The following is a 12,993-nucleotide window of genomic DNA, read 5'->3' as shown; positions in this document are numbered from 1 at the left end:
CAAAACAAAGACAGTGTTTTCTACTGAGGGTTTCATTTGTTTAAAATCAGTTAGCAGTGACACCTTCTGTTGCTTTTGGGAAAATAGTTTCTCCAGGTATTGAATTCTGTCTTTTTCTCTTTTTTTTAACATCCTATATTATTTAACACCAATATTTATAAAAATATTCAGTAACTGCAAAAGCTTATGATGCAGACAGAAAGATTAATTGTTCGCTCCGCTGGGACAGATATTTGGAAGATTCATAGTAAGGCTCAGAGCTAGGACTCATATCCTTTTGCAATATCAAGACTACTGATGATGAATAGTGATAACTTTTTGATTAAATATTGCAAATGGTCCCAGAATGAAAGGGTAAACTAAGTATATTACTTAATCATTAGAAAAACCTTTCCTTTTTTCACTTCTGCTGATGTTCTCTGCTGTATTTGCGTATGGTTGTGTTCCTATTTTACCTCCGTGCATATAATGCATACCAAGTCTCTATGTAAAGACAACAACAAATATACAAACACAACTGTGGAAACTAGTGGAACCAGGAAGACAGAATTATATTATCAAATATCTTGAAGTGGAGAGAACTGCAGACTCACAAAATGTTCTTCATAGCTCAATGGAAATTTTTCATTTCTAGTTGAAGGAGCATTTATTCTTTGGATAATATGGCTTTGGTTAACTGCAACGTGTTTCATTGGTCCTTTGCTTCAGTTAAGTATCAAGGACTTTTACATTTCTTACTGCAAGAAACCCTGAATGTACTTCTATACTCTGCTAACTTCAGCAGATTCTTTCCTGTTAGTTGATGACAGTGCTGTGCCTCATGCAATCAGATATCCCAAGTGAACTCTGGATGAAAAACAAACTCTTTAGAAGTACCAACAGAATCAGAATGGTCATGCAATTAGGTCAATGCAATTTAGGAGTGATGTAGCTCTCCTTTATGACTTCAGCTGTTTAGCACTATTGCTCACCTCATGTTCTAAAGCCCCGGTGATTTCAGAAAAGTCACTTGTTACAAGTAACAGATTAAAATTGATATGTGAATTAAAAAGCACAACTCATTGTTCTTGAAAAGAGCTGTAAATTATTATAGGAAACACAGAATTATTTGCAGAAATATATTTCTCAGTGATCTGACCCTGCTCTGAAGGATTGCCCTTCTTAAACAAAATAATCAGAATGATTAGTATCTGGGGGAAATGATGTCCTGACAGAATCTAATTCCTTTTGAATCCGAGGTAAAATTTGCACTGACTGTAGCAGAAGTCAGATTGTTGTTAAGTGGGCCAAAAGATCATTTATGTTTCCTACAATCTAATTAGAAGACAAATCAGCCAGAACAAGGAAACAATGAGCAAAAATTTGGCTCCATCAGTAAGCAGGAGTGATATAATCCTTGCCTTATTAGTATCAATTCTTTTAATAGGCACTGGAACAGGTGAGGGTTCTAAAAGGGTACTTAAAAATAGCACATTTAGGCTGTTTGGCTCCATGTGCACTTCTGCAGGAGCAGTAGTATTGGTTTAAGCAGCTCTACCTCAGCTAATTGTTCCCTTTCCTGCCCCACCCATTCTGTTGTGTTCATACAGCTGCTTGTGCAGCTGATCAAGTTTAAAAACACTCTTTTCCATAAATTATTTTTCAGCCAAATCAGTTCTCCAGTCTGGTTTATCACAGAGCTGCGCAAAAATCTATGTTGGCCTCTTGGAGTGGCTACACAAAATTGAGAATTAATGACCTTGGGCAGCTGAAACAGTGCTGGTGAAAAATTAGAAGATGCAGCCTAAAGCAGCATTTCACATATATATGGGGAAACTGTCAGAAATCACAGAAATGTTTGAATTTTAAATAATAGGTGAAGAAAACCAGTCGAGGAAAGATAAAGGGCCTTGAATGGGAAGGAAATTCATTTATGCTTGCGACTGTAGAAAAGTCAGTCAGGCAATGAAGAAAAGGGAAACAAAGTTCTGTTTTCAAAATACAGAATATTCCATTTTCTGAGAACTGAAGGAAATATTATACTACAAATAATTCTGTAAAAAAAAATCCCTTCAAAATTTGAACTATGTAAACAGCTAGCATGTCTATGGCGTAGTTATATACTATTCTAGAGAAAAGTCTGTACGTACATCTTCCAAAATTCAAAGGTTAAATTCTATCTTTCTATGTTTCCATCCTAATGAGCTTTTTTGGATGGCCCTGCTATAACACTGGAAGATTTACATGCTGAAAATTCCTTTGGTTCTGAGGCGTTTCCACCCATTGTAGAGCCAGTCTAGGCAACTCTTCCCTTGCTTTGCAGCCTACAAGGCATCAAGGGTGTAGCTGGAAAGAAAGTGGGTTTGCTTGTATTGCTTTCTCACATTATTCCCAAACTGGTCTATCACACTCTTGAGGCTCATGTGAGTTTTCCTCAGTATATTCTGCTTAGACAGAATAGTTACTGTTCTTCACTTACACTCAGTGTCTCAGCTGTCCCCGGGAGAAATTAGATGCAGCCCTGAATCTAGGCCAGAAAGTGTGCACAAACTCTAACAAAGCTAATGAAAGTTAACTTGCACATGTCTGAGAACAGCAATTGTTCCTACCATTTAGAGGCCATATCCTGCTATTGTTCCATATATCAAACCCCTATTGAAGTTTCTTCTAAAAAATCTTGTACAAAAATCATCTCCGGATGTAATAACAGCCAGCAGACAAAAGGTCCTCACATGTTATTTTACTGGAACCCTGGTCCTATTTCATATTTTGGACTATGTTATAATTGTACTGTACTGTGAATCCAATCTGTATTATTTTAAAATTCACATCGTTTTACAGGCATTTTTCACTCCAATGTGAATTTAGAGTTTGGTCCTGTTAAACCATTTGGGCTTGCACTGCAAAATGGGGCATTAGTTTGGGCATTAAAAAAAACCACAACAAAACAAGCAAACAAACACCCCACTAAATAAACCCTCCAAAACAAACAAGTAAAGCAAAAAATCATCATACATTCTAAAATGTTGTTTGTCAAAGTAAGTAATCTAGGACTGAACAGTTTCTGAACTAGGGATAAAAGCATTAAGTGTATCAATGAGTCAGAAAATTATTTAATTAAAAACCTAAAGTTCAAAGCACTTGTAACAAATGGAAGGTGAGACTAGTAGTAGCTTTTTAATGGAATTCTTTTCAACTAATTCTGTGAGCTGCAATATTCCTCAAATATTATGTTAATGCCATATCCTATCCATTTGCAAAGTATTTTTCCATTGTACAGTGATAAAAGGAGATGTAGCTTACGTAGCTGTATTCTCAATATGAATTCACTGTGGCATCACTGAGGTCAGTGAAGCTACAGTGATTTATGCTAGCTGATACATTAATAATAAGCCTTAGGATATATTTTTTGACATGGCTGTTTGTAGTTAGTCTTCTTCACAGAATATTTGCCACTGCTGTGGAGAACCTTTTGTATTAATAGCATTTCTCAATTCGGAAGAGTGAGACCTCTAAGAGTTGTAAGTTAATTAGAACAATATTGGTATCTGTTTATCCAGTGCAGTTATACAGACACCAGTAATGAACCTCAGCAACAGTCAAATAGGAAACAACAATTGAGGTGTATTAGGAAAAAAATGTAATCATTAATTTTCAAGTATATGAGTGGATTAGGAAGATAAAATGCATGGTGATGGTGTGCTAAGAATTAAAATCTGATCAGGACACCACAATTACAAACCTGCTTATTCCATTAGGCATCCCAAGGGGCCAGCACTTGATTTTGTATCATGTAAAAATACCAAAATAAAACTTTCATATAAATTTAGTTAATGCAAGGAGTGGCAATTTCAGAATAGAGGTGAATGTTAACAATACCAATTTATTATTAATGATGTTAATTGATGAGGATGACAGAAATGCTCCAGTATAAGGAAGCCAACAAGCATAAATTCTGATCTTCCTTTTGATATGAGACTGTGTTGAGCTTCCTTTTTCAGGTGTTATTTAATTTTATTGTGAAATGACTTGATTTCTTCTGGCTACTGCTTTTGCTATCTTTTTGCAAATGTTCTCTGGCTTTTGGTGTTAAGGAATTCCACTTCCGTTCCTCTAATGTCCAATTCTTAGCTCAGGTTCATGCTCCCTTGCTCTGGTATTTTACACTGTTCAGATAGCATTGAAGCTGCCATCTCTCTGTTCCTTTCAAAGAAATGAGATATACTGGTCTTTTCTCCAGAGACTGAAGAACTTCTTTCTTTAATCTTTGTGAGCAGTGAAAACTCAGCAAATCCTTCTGCTGCCCTTTACCATTCTCAATTCTATAAAAGAATCTGTGAATCTTAAGATGGCCAAGGATTACTTCCAGTGTTCCAGGTGGAAACATCTAGTCACGTGCTATTGGATAGGTTTAGTTTCTCCTAGTGTAATATTTTGGCTATTGTTTTGAAAGTGTGTTCATTAGTAGACTATTGCAGCTTCTAAAAATATGCAAGCAGGGCACTCAAGTATTTTTCCATCTTTATTATTGCAATACATTACTATTTATCAACTGTATTTTTTTTTCCTTTCTCCCTAGAAGTATCATCCTTCTTTATACTCAATGCCTAAATTACTTACCCTTATATCTTCAAGTGCTTCTGATCTGTACATGTCACCCTGAATGATATGTTGATCCTCCTTTCTGTGACTGGTTTGATAAAATCACCACTTATATCACTTTGTTGCGCTTCTCTCTTTTTCTGTGCAAAGTAAAAGCTGACAAATGCCAGTGTTTTGCCATAATGATGCTGGCCCTTCAGCACTATGAGCACTGCTAAAATTACTAAATATATTGTCTTAAAAGAGACTTGCTATAAATTGAATGTTAGTTAAGAGCAGCTGTTACCCTCTGTGGCAAAAAGCCAGCAGGGCTCTGGAAAAACCCTTGTCATTGCAGTTGTTCCTTTCCTCCCTGGCACTTTGTGAGAGCAGCCCCAGTGTGCTGAGGCTCAGCCTCACCCTCAACCCTATCTGCTTTCACATATTCAGTCCTGCAAATTCTTCTTTTCTTTCAAGTGGGTAAGAAAAGCCAAACAACTCCTGAGCACCAAATCCTAACTCTTTATCTTTATGGCTTTAGATGGGACTAACAACCCTGAACCCCAAATTCTGCAAGTTTCTGAATAAAATTGGATCTGTTGCTACTGGTAGAATTCAGTGCCTCACTCATTCGTAGCTACATTTTCATTAGTTTTATTGCTTCCTTTCTGTAGAATTCATGTTCTCCAACATATTTTCTCATTTCTTTCTATTACAAAAGTCAGTTCTCCTTTCAGACATGTATAAATCAAATTACTCCAGGGAGGTAAACAGATTTTCACTGTTACAGAATGATGAGTTCAAACCCAGGCCTTTTAAACTGGTAGATCCCCTTGTAAATTGATGAATGATTTGGCAGTTTCTAGGTCTCCTGAGCTATCCTGTTTTCTAGGAAAGTGATATTTTCATAGAACAATATCCATCCCCACAAAACTTTACGTCATCCCATTTTTCTAATCGCCCACATTTGTATTCTCACTCTAGCGAAGGGCCTTCAGGCTGCTAGTGGTGATAATTTCTGTCAGAGTTGTTTAATGTGTAAAATAAATACATTGCATTAATTTTGAATAAAAAGCAGCTGATAAACATGCAAGCTTCAAAAGTGTTACCTCTCTTGTGCACTTTTCCTTTCATTTACTAATTCTGTTATTCCTTTTTCACATTATCTGTATAACTCAGTCTGCCATTACAGCAAGTAAAAGTAGACCTTTTCTTTTTTAATGTGATCATTACTGAAATGAAGTAAAACATATTTCAGAAGATTAAAATAAATATTATTTCTTAAACTATGAAGGAAGTCATAGCATTCAGGAAGCACTGTTGCTTATTATGTTTCCTGCTACCCATTATAAAAGGTGAAGTTACAATTTTTAACATCTGGAAATATCTGTGATGATCAAGACTTGTATCTGAGCTTTGATTTGCATGTTTGTTTTTCTCAGTGGTTTCTCCATGGTTAATATTCTAATAATCTACTGACTGCCAGAGATTGCACAATATTAACATATTTTTATTTATATACCATACATATGATTTGAGGAAATAATAATTTCCATTCTTAATACTAAAAACATGTCCTTGTTACTTCAAGTGAAAAAAAAAAACAAACCCAAAACTTCTCTCCTTGTGTATTTTAGAGTACTTATAGACCAAATCTATAAGTATTTTGATCTACATGCTCCAATTATAAATGAGATTCTGGGTTTATTACCATCTTCCTTGAAACTGCATCTCAATAAAAATTCATTTGTTTTGATTAGCATTTCTAAAGAGCATTTCAAGATTGGAAGTATCCCTGTGACACAGTTGTTGAGAATCCTAGCACAGCATGTCAGATCTAAGGCACTGAAATATTTCAGGGCTATCTGTACATTGGGTATATCCTTCCAGCTAATGCTTAGTTTAGATTAGGGATATAGAAGAAATTTGAAGGTAATTTAATAAAATTCCTATGTGTTTAACTCTTTAAAAAATCACATAAGAGTTTGAATTCTCTTTTTTTCTATTGCTTACTTTGTGCTTGTTTTCACAAGTCAAAGTCCAGCTGTCCAATGTCATCACATTCAGATTCTGCCATGACCTGTCAGTCTCTCATCTCTAAATTTTCTATTGCAATAGAACAGCTGCCTGAAAACTGTTGTGGAATACTGAAATAAGCCTTTCACTGAACTATTCTTAAACAATATATATTGGATATGGCTTGTCTTGTTATGCTAAATCCGTCATTCAAACATGTACGCTTATAGTATAATACATCTACTTTTTAAAATACTGGCTTATGGTAATCTCATTCATTGCATTTTAAATGGAAGGCTCACAGCTTATCAAATCTATTTCTGTTTCTAGAGGTACCCTTACTCTAAAACTAGTTCTCTTTCTAGTTAAATCAGAAGTGAAAGTTATCAAAGGAAAATACTACATTTGCCCTTTGATGAACAATTACCAAGCATTACATGTTCAGAGTAAAAAATGGATAACATTTTATTTTATGAGTCCACTAACTAATAGTGAATTAGAATAAAACTCCTTTGGGAACACATTTGACATTCACATGAATAACAAATGAGTTCATTATGATCCTCTGCTTATAAAAAAAATGGGAAATGAATTCATAATTATTAAGCATTTAAAAGTAACATTCCCCCAAAAGATAAAACCTTGTATTAAGTACCCAGCTGTGGTTCAGCTGCAGGGCTTTAAAGAACCTGAAATGAAGTGGTACCAGAAATGATTTGGTCATTTGCCACATTAACTACTTAGTTGCCAAAATAATGAAGATTTGAAAGCTAGTTAATGCATTTGAATTAATCCTGAAAGTTTGAGATTAATCTTGCTTCCAAAGCAGAGAATACAGATTAGATACATGGTGCATGAAAGGATTATGCTGGGTCTATGTACAAAGAGGAGGATTACAGCACATATGGCTACTGACATGTACTCATGTTGTAAGTGCCTGGGGGCATCTCATTTGAAATATGTATTAGAGTTGAATTTTGTTGGGGTTTTTTTGTTGATATATATGTGATTTTATATATGACAAATACCATTCAGGACAGTTATTTTGCTGGAAGTGACAGTCTCAAAACTTGCCAGGCTGTCATATTAGCATACAGCTCACAGCCAGGCAGGAAATAGCTCTTCCATGAATCGAACCTCTGCCCTGTGATGACACTAATAGCACAGGGCTCCAGAGGTTGCCTTGTCTGCCAGGCAGAGAGGGAAATAAGAGATTCTGAGAACAAAGTCAAGAGAACAGCACAGAGAAGTTGCAGAGGAAGAGAAGGGGGATAAGTAAAATCCTTTTCTTTGTACTACCTGCACCAAGGACATAAACAGAAAAGGATGAGAAGTAGACCAAGTTAAGACTGTTCTAAGTGCTCTCAGCACCAAAGAGATACAAAATTCTTGTGTCCCTAGATCTTACATAGATCTAAATTACATTGATGGAGTGAAGAAGATAGTTATCTTCTATATAAATATTGACCCCATGGGTAGCCCTCCTTGGTTTTCCAAGGAGTAGAGAAATAATGCTATATGAGATATATTAACATCATTATTATAATGCCATATTCCTTTTCCCAGTATAGAGGTAAGGAGATGTATGAAAGACCACATGTACATGCAGATTTTAAAGTAACATTGCTTTTTCCAAGCTCCTTTCTCCTTTGTAACAACCAAGACAACACAATTGTGTTGCCATTGACTTTGTTGTTGTGCTGATGGGGAGGGGAAAAAAGCCACATCAGATGTGCTCATATTTTATTTCACTCAGAGCTCTGAAGCTGCAGTCTGCCATTAGGTGGACTCCATGAGAGACCTAGGCTGTGGGCTTGAGAAAAAGTGCTGTAAAAACAAAAAGTACAGAGCAGGGAGGAAGTAGGGAAGGAAGGGTCTCAGGATTATGGAGGCTGAGGGACATGCTGCAGAGTCATGAAAATGGTCATGAAGACTAGAAATATAGTCCAATAACCAAAACAGAATTCTGTAAAATAATTATATACTTTTCTAGTCCAATTATTTGGTTGTTACTACTAGGTAAAAATTAATCAAAATATCAGAAAAGCCATTTGTACTATACTAAGCTTGTGGGAAAATGTGGGCAATTATTTGAGAAACTGTTAAATGAAGATAAAATTATGTCCTTCTGCTTTGGAACAAGAATTACCAGAGGAGCTTTAGAAATTGCATAGCTGCCAATGGAAGAATATAATTTATGCACTGCTGAATTGCATTGCTTTTAATTTTTAAAGTCTTGGTTCTGTCTGATTTAACTTCTGATTTGGTCTGTGTGGATAGAGTTTGGATGTATGTCCAGACAATAGGGCTGAGCTGATGCTTCAGAGAGAGGTGAGAAATACCCGACCTAAATCTAATAGATAAAACCAAAATGTGTATCAGAGAAACTAATTGTGCATCAGGGAGACTAACTCCTTCCTGAGCCCTGTGAATTGCTGGGTGAAGAATGTGGTTTGATTACGATTATTGCCTTAATGCAGACCTTCAATTCTTATGGGCCTCATGAGGGCAATGCAGGAAACCTGTTCTGTGATGTATGAAGTGAGGGGTATGAACTCTTGTATTCATGCATTCACATCATACATGAGTCTACATTTCAAGGAATTGGGAGATAATTAAGGAGATAACCCTTGACTGCTAATTATGCTACATACAACTTTTTTTCCTTGAAAGATAAATTCAAGTTTGGAGATTTGTTTGAGGGTTTTTTGTTTGGTGAGTTTGTTCTGGCTTTTTTCCAAGCTAATACATTATGAATCTATTACTTAAAAACTTCTGAAGTTTCTAAGTTTTAAAACATTTAACATCTGTCAGAAAGATAGTTATTTGTTTATCTGTGGTTGTCAATATTTGAGTAATTATTATTATAAACAAGGACGCAATAAGAGAAATGCTGTGATAGTTCTCCAAATTATGAAAAGGGAAAGTCTATTTACTTTTTATTTATAAAAATCAGGTTACATTATCTTACTATTGCCACTTTAAATTTAAGACATCAGAAGACAATTTGCTTTCAAAATGTTGGATAAATCATACAAGTCAATGTCACATCATGACTTCTCTGACCATATGCTCCCTCACAAGGCCACTGCTGGTCATCATTCAATATCTGTGTGCAAAAAATTGGCATGATATACCTTATCAGGTAAGTTTCTGTTCATTACCACCACATTAGATTACATGTAAGTTATTCCAATGTTTGCTTGTCATTTGCTAGGTGAAACAGGGTGGCCTGTTGCAACACTCTTCTGTGGAAAAAGGGAATTCACTCCACTAAGTTTGTAGAAATCTGTAAAATTAGACACTTCTTTCAATGTCAGAGAACTGTGGTCACTAGGATTCCTTTTGGAAAATTAAGAAAGGAAAAGGTGGTAGGAGGAATTAGGACTTGGGATGGGTGAGTCCTAACTAAGATAATTGGAGGAACAGCCATCTCTGAGAAGAAAGGGCAGAGCCATACAAGATTATTTTTTAAAAGAAACAGGTAACATTGTGAGGTGATATGAATAATTTATAAAGATTAAAGTCTAGGCTTCAGAATGTACTTACAATAAGACAAGTCTTAATCTGAATCCCCTCAATTTGTGGTATAGTATGTTGCAGCAGATAGCAAAACATGCTTGTTCTAAATCTTATGAAATAATTATAGTAAGTAAATGCAATTGGCAGTGGTTGAAATACTAATAACACACTGCATTTCAAACATTTGTTTAAAGTGACCTCAATCTCTTATTCTACTGCTAGAGACAAACCTCACTCAAATTGCATTTGTCTGCTGCTGAAATATTCTGACAGTATGGTACCCAAATTAGGTGTAATTGCTAATAATTTATTCACCAGAAGGTTTGCTATTATCAGCTTTGTTTATGTCAGATGGAGATTAAAAAATAGTTCTCTTTCTTGTAAACTGCTGTGCAAATTTCATCTGCTTTATTAGATGTCATTATCTCATATGAATGATATGAGATTCTTCTCATTACAGAAAAAAACTAAATATAACATAGGACTTATATGAATGTTATTATTTTAATTGACAGAATCTTGTTCATATGTATTCTATCTGTAATATACTATAAGCTTTCTGTTCCACTTTCAAGTAATGTTGTTGTAAACATTCAAGCCAAGAAAGGAATATAGCTTGTGAGTGTAATATATATACATACTGTATATTTAGCAGAAAACATGTAAAGAATTTAAAAATTTATTTTTAATGTTGCGTTACCCCATGCAGTGCTTTTTGTTGCTCTAATTCAAAATGTTGAGAACTCAGAGACAGGTTTATTAGGAAAACACATATATCCACTGCATCTCTACACTGTATTAAATAGTGTAAAATCACTTCTTAGCTCTTGTGAAGACGTGCTGTTTGAAATTTTGAAGAGATTGAAGTATGTGAGTAGCTCTAAACTATTCCTTTTAGCTACTATTTTGATAATTATCTTTTTCTTTATAACATATCTCACTGATCCTCAGTTTTACTTGTTTCAAGGGTTGGGGGTGTGTCTCTTAAAACGTGGTATTTCTACTTAGAAAAATTAAAAGAAGAAAAAAGATAAATAGCTGCACATCATAAAGTTCAAGCTACTTGCTGGCCTGTGGATGTTACTCCTTCCTTGTCCACAGCATTGTCCTATTTCAGTACTAGGAAATGTATGATACACTACTTGTAGCCACAAGAAAAAGATACAGAGAATCCAATTAGTTTCTTTCCCTCTGTAATGTAGGAGTTATATTCATTAGGTGATTAAAATTCAGATAGATACATAATTACATTTATTAACATATAAGTTCATTTACATTTCTTATTTATGACCTTGCACATCACTGCTTGTTCACCAGTGGTAGAGGAAAATGTAGTTTTATGTTCGTTTATAATGAATTTGTTCTTGCTGGTAAGCACTGAAAATGTGATGCAATGTTTTCATTTCAAACACTGCAAGAGAATTTTAAAATCCAAGTAATTCATTTATTATAGCGGGCTGCCTGGAAACGTTTACTCTAATTTTTTATTCTAAAAACTAGACTTTATTTGTTCAAAATTTTTACTGATTTTCCTTCCCTACACATGAAAATAAAATGCAGAGATTTAATGTTTTAGATCATGTGCTTTCAGGCAACTGCATACATGCATCTATCTACATGTTAAAAACTCAGTAAGTATGCTGCCTTTTTCAGAGAAAAAAATCTTGAGGAAATAGACATTTCTCTTCCAGAGGTAATTTCACAGTTGTGAGGGTTTGCTTTGTTTTCCTAATGATATTCTGCAGGGATACTTGGTTGGAGTTCTATGCAAGGATTTCTGAAATCAATGGAAAGGTCATGCACTTTGAATTGAGGTCTCAGGCATGGAAGAATATATTCACTTCTGTGTCAGAGCCAGACCAGAAAAAGGAAGGAGAAGGGTCCCAGGTGTCCATGGTTCAAATAACCTGCTCTCAGCACAGTTAGAGACGTGTAGAGGCAGTATGTGGTGGAAGAATGGGCATGGGATCCCATAACCATCCCATTTGTCCCTCATCAGTATGCCAGGACATGAGTGGAGTGGTAGATGCAGGAGCCAAACCCAAGAGCCTCCAGAACTGCTGTGGCAATCTGCGAGTGGAGTCTGGTCTGCGGTGCCCAGGTGCTGCAGTGGTGCCCGTCTGAGCAGGGAGCAGCCCCGGCAGGGGAAGCCCTTCCCGCAGAGCCGAGCCAAGGGCTCGCAAGGGCACAGCTCCGCCTGCTGCTGAGCCCTGCTAGAGTCTGCTACAGACCATGCTGCATGGCTGTGCCTGTGCAGGCTTTGCTGCATAACTCCTAGTTGACTGGAGAGATAAAAATAATTCTTGACATAAATCAACTTCATTCTGCCTCAGGACATAATTTAAATACCTTCTCCTGGGTGTTCTTCCCTCTGTATAAAAGCGGCAAGTTCACTCTCCAGCCTTCACACTCTAATTCTAGAAAACGTTTCACGAGGGACTGCCACAGTGAAGGCAGAGCTATTGCTGCATGAGGATACAAGGAATATCAGCTAGGGACACAGTGGTGGGAAATGGAAAGATATTTTAGAAAGGCTCTCGAGTATTTTCTTTCCTGAGATTCTAGGGCAAAAATGATGCTTGAATTTATGAATAGAGATGGACAAAAATTTTGAATGATTTCTAAATTCTTGGAATAACAGAGGTTTGAGAGGACTGGTACCATTCTTGAGATTAGGTTGAGCTAAAATTGTTTCAACTGAAATATAGGGAAAATATGAAACATTTTCTTAGTTTTTAAAGGAAATATCTTAACATGCTGAAAATGAAGCTTTTCATCTTTTGAAACAGAAATAGCACTTCCCACTTCCAAATTAATATAAATTGAATAGTAAAATATGTGTATTTTTTTTAAGGTCACAAAACATTTTATTTTTAATTAGAGGTAATATTTCAG

General features: G+C 35.7%; 1 protein-coding gene and 1 long non-coding RNA gene across 4 annotated transcripts in view; one reads left to right on the top strand and one right to left on the bottom strand.

Annotated features, from left to right (window-relative positions):
• LOC128795438 (uncharacterized) overlaps nt 1–12,993 on the top strand; it is a 70,413-nt gene that overhangs the window by 2,475 nt on the left and 54,945 nt on the right. The window lies entirely within an intron of this gene.
• The window catches only part of AMMECR1 (AMMECR nuclear protein 1), a 97,863-nt gene that overhangs the window by 75,187 nt on the left and 9,683 nt on the right, over nt 1–12,993 (bottom strand). The gene's annotated exons all lie outside the window — the stretch shown is intronic.

The sequence above is a fragment of the Vidua chalybeata genome, chromosome 14 (genome assembly GCF_026979565.1).
Source record: "Vidua chalybeata isolate OUT-0048 chromosome 14, bVidCha1 merged haplotype, whole genome shotgun sequence".
Lineage (NCBI taxonomy): Eukaryota > Metazoa > Chordata > Aves > Passeriformes > Viduidae > Vidua > Vidua chalybeata.
Note: the sequence above shows the minus strand (reverse complement) of the source record. Positions and strands in the feature narration are given on the sequence as shown.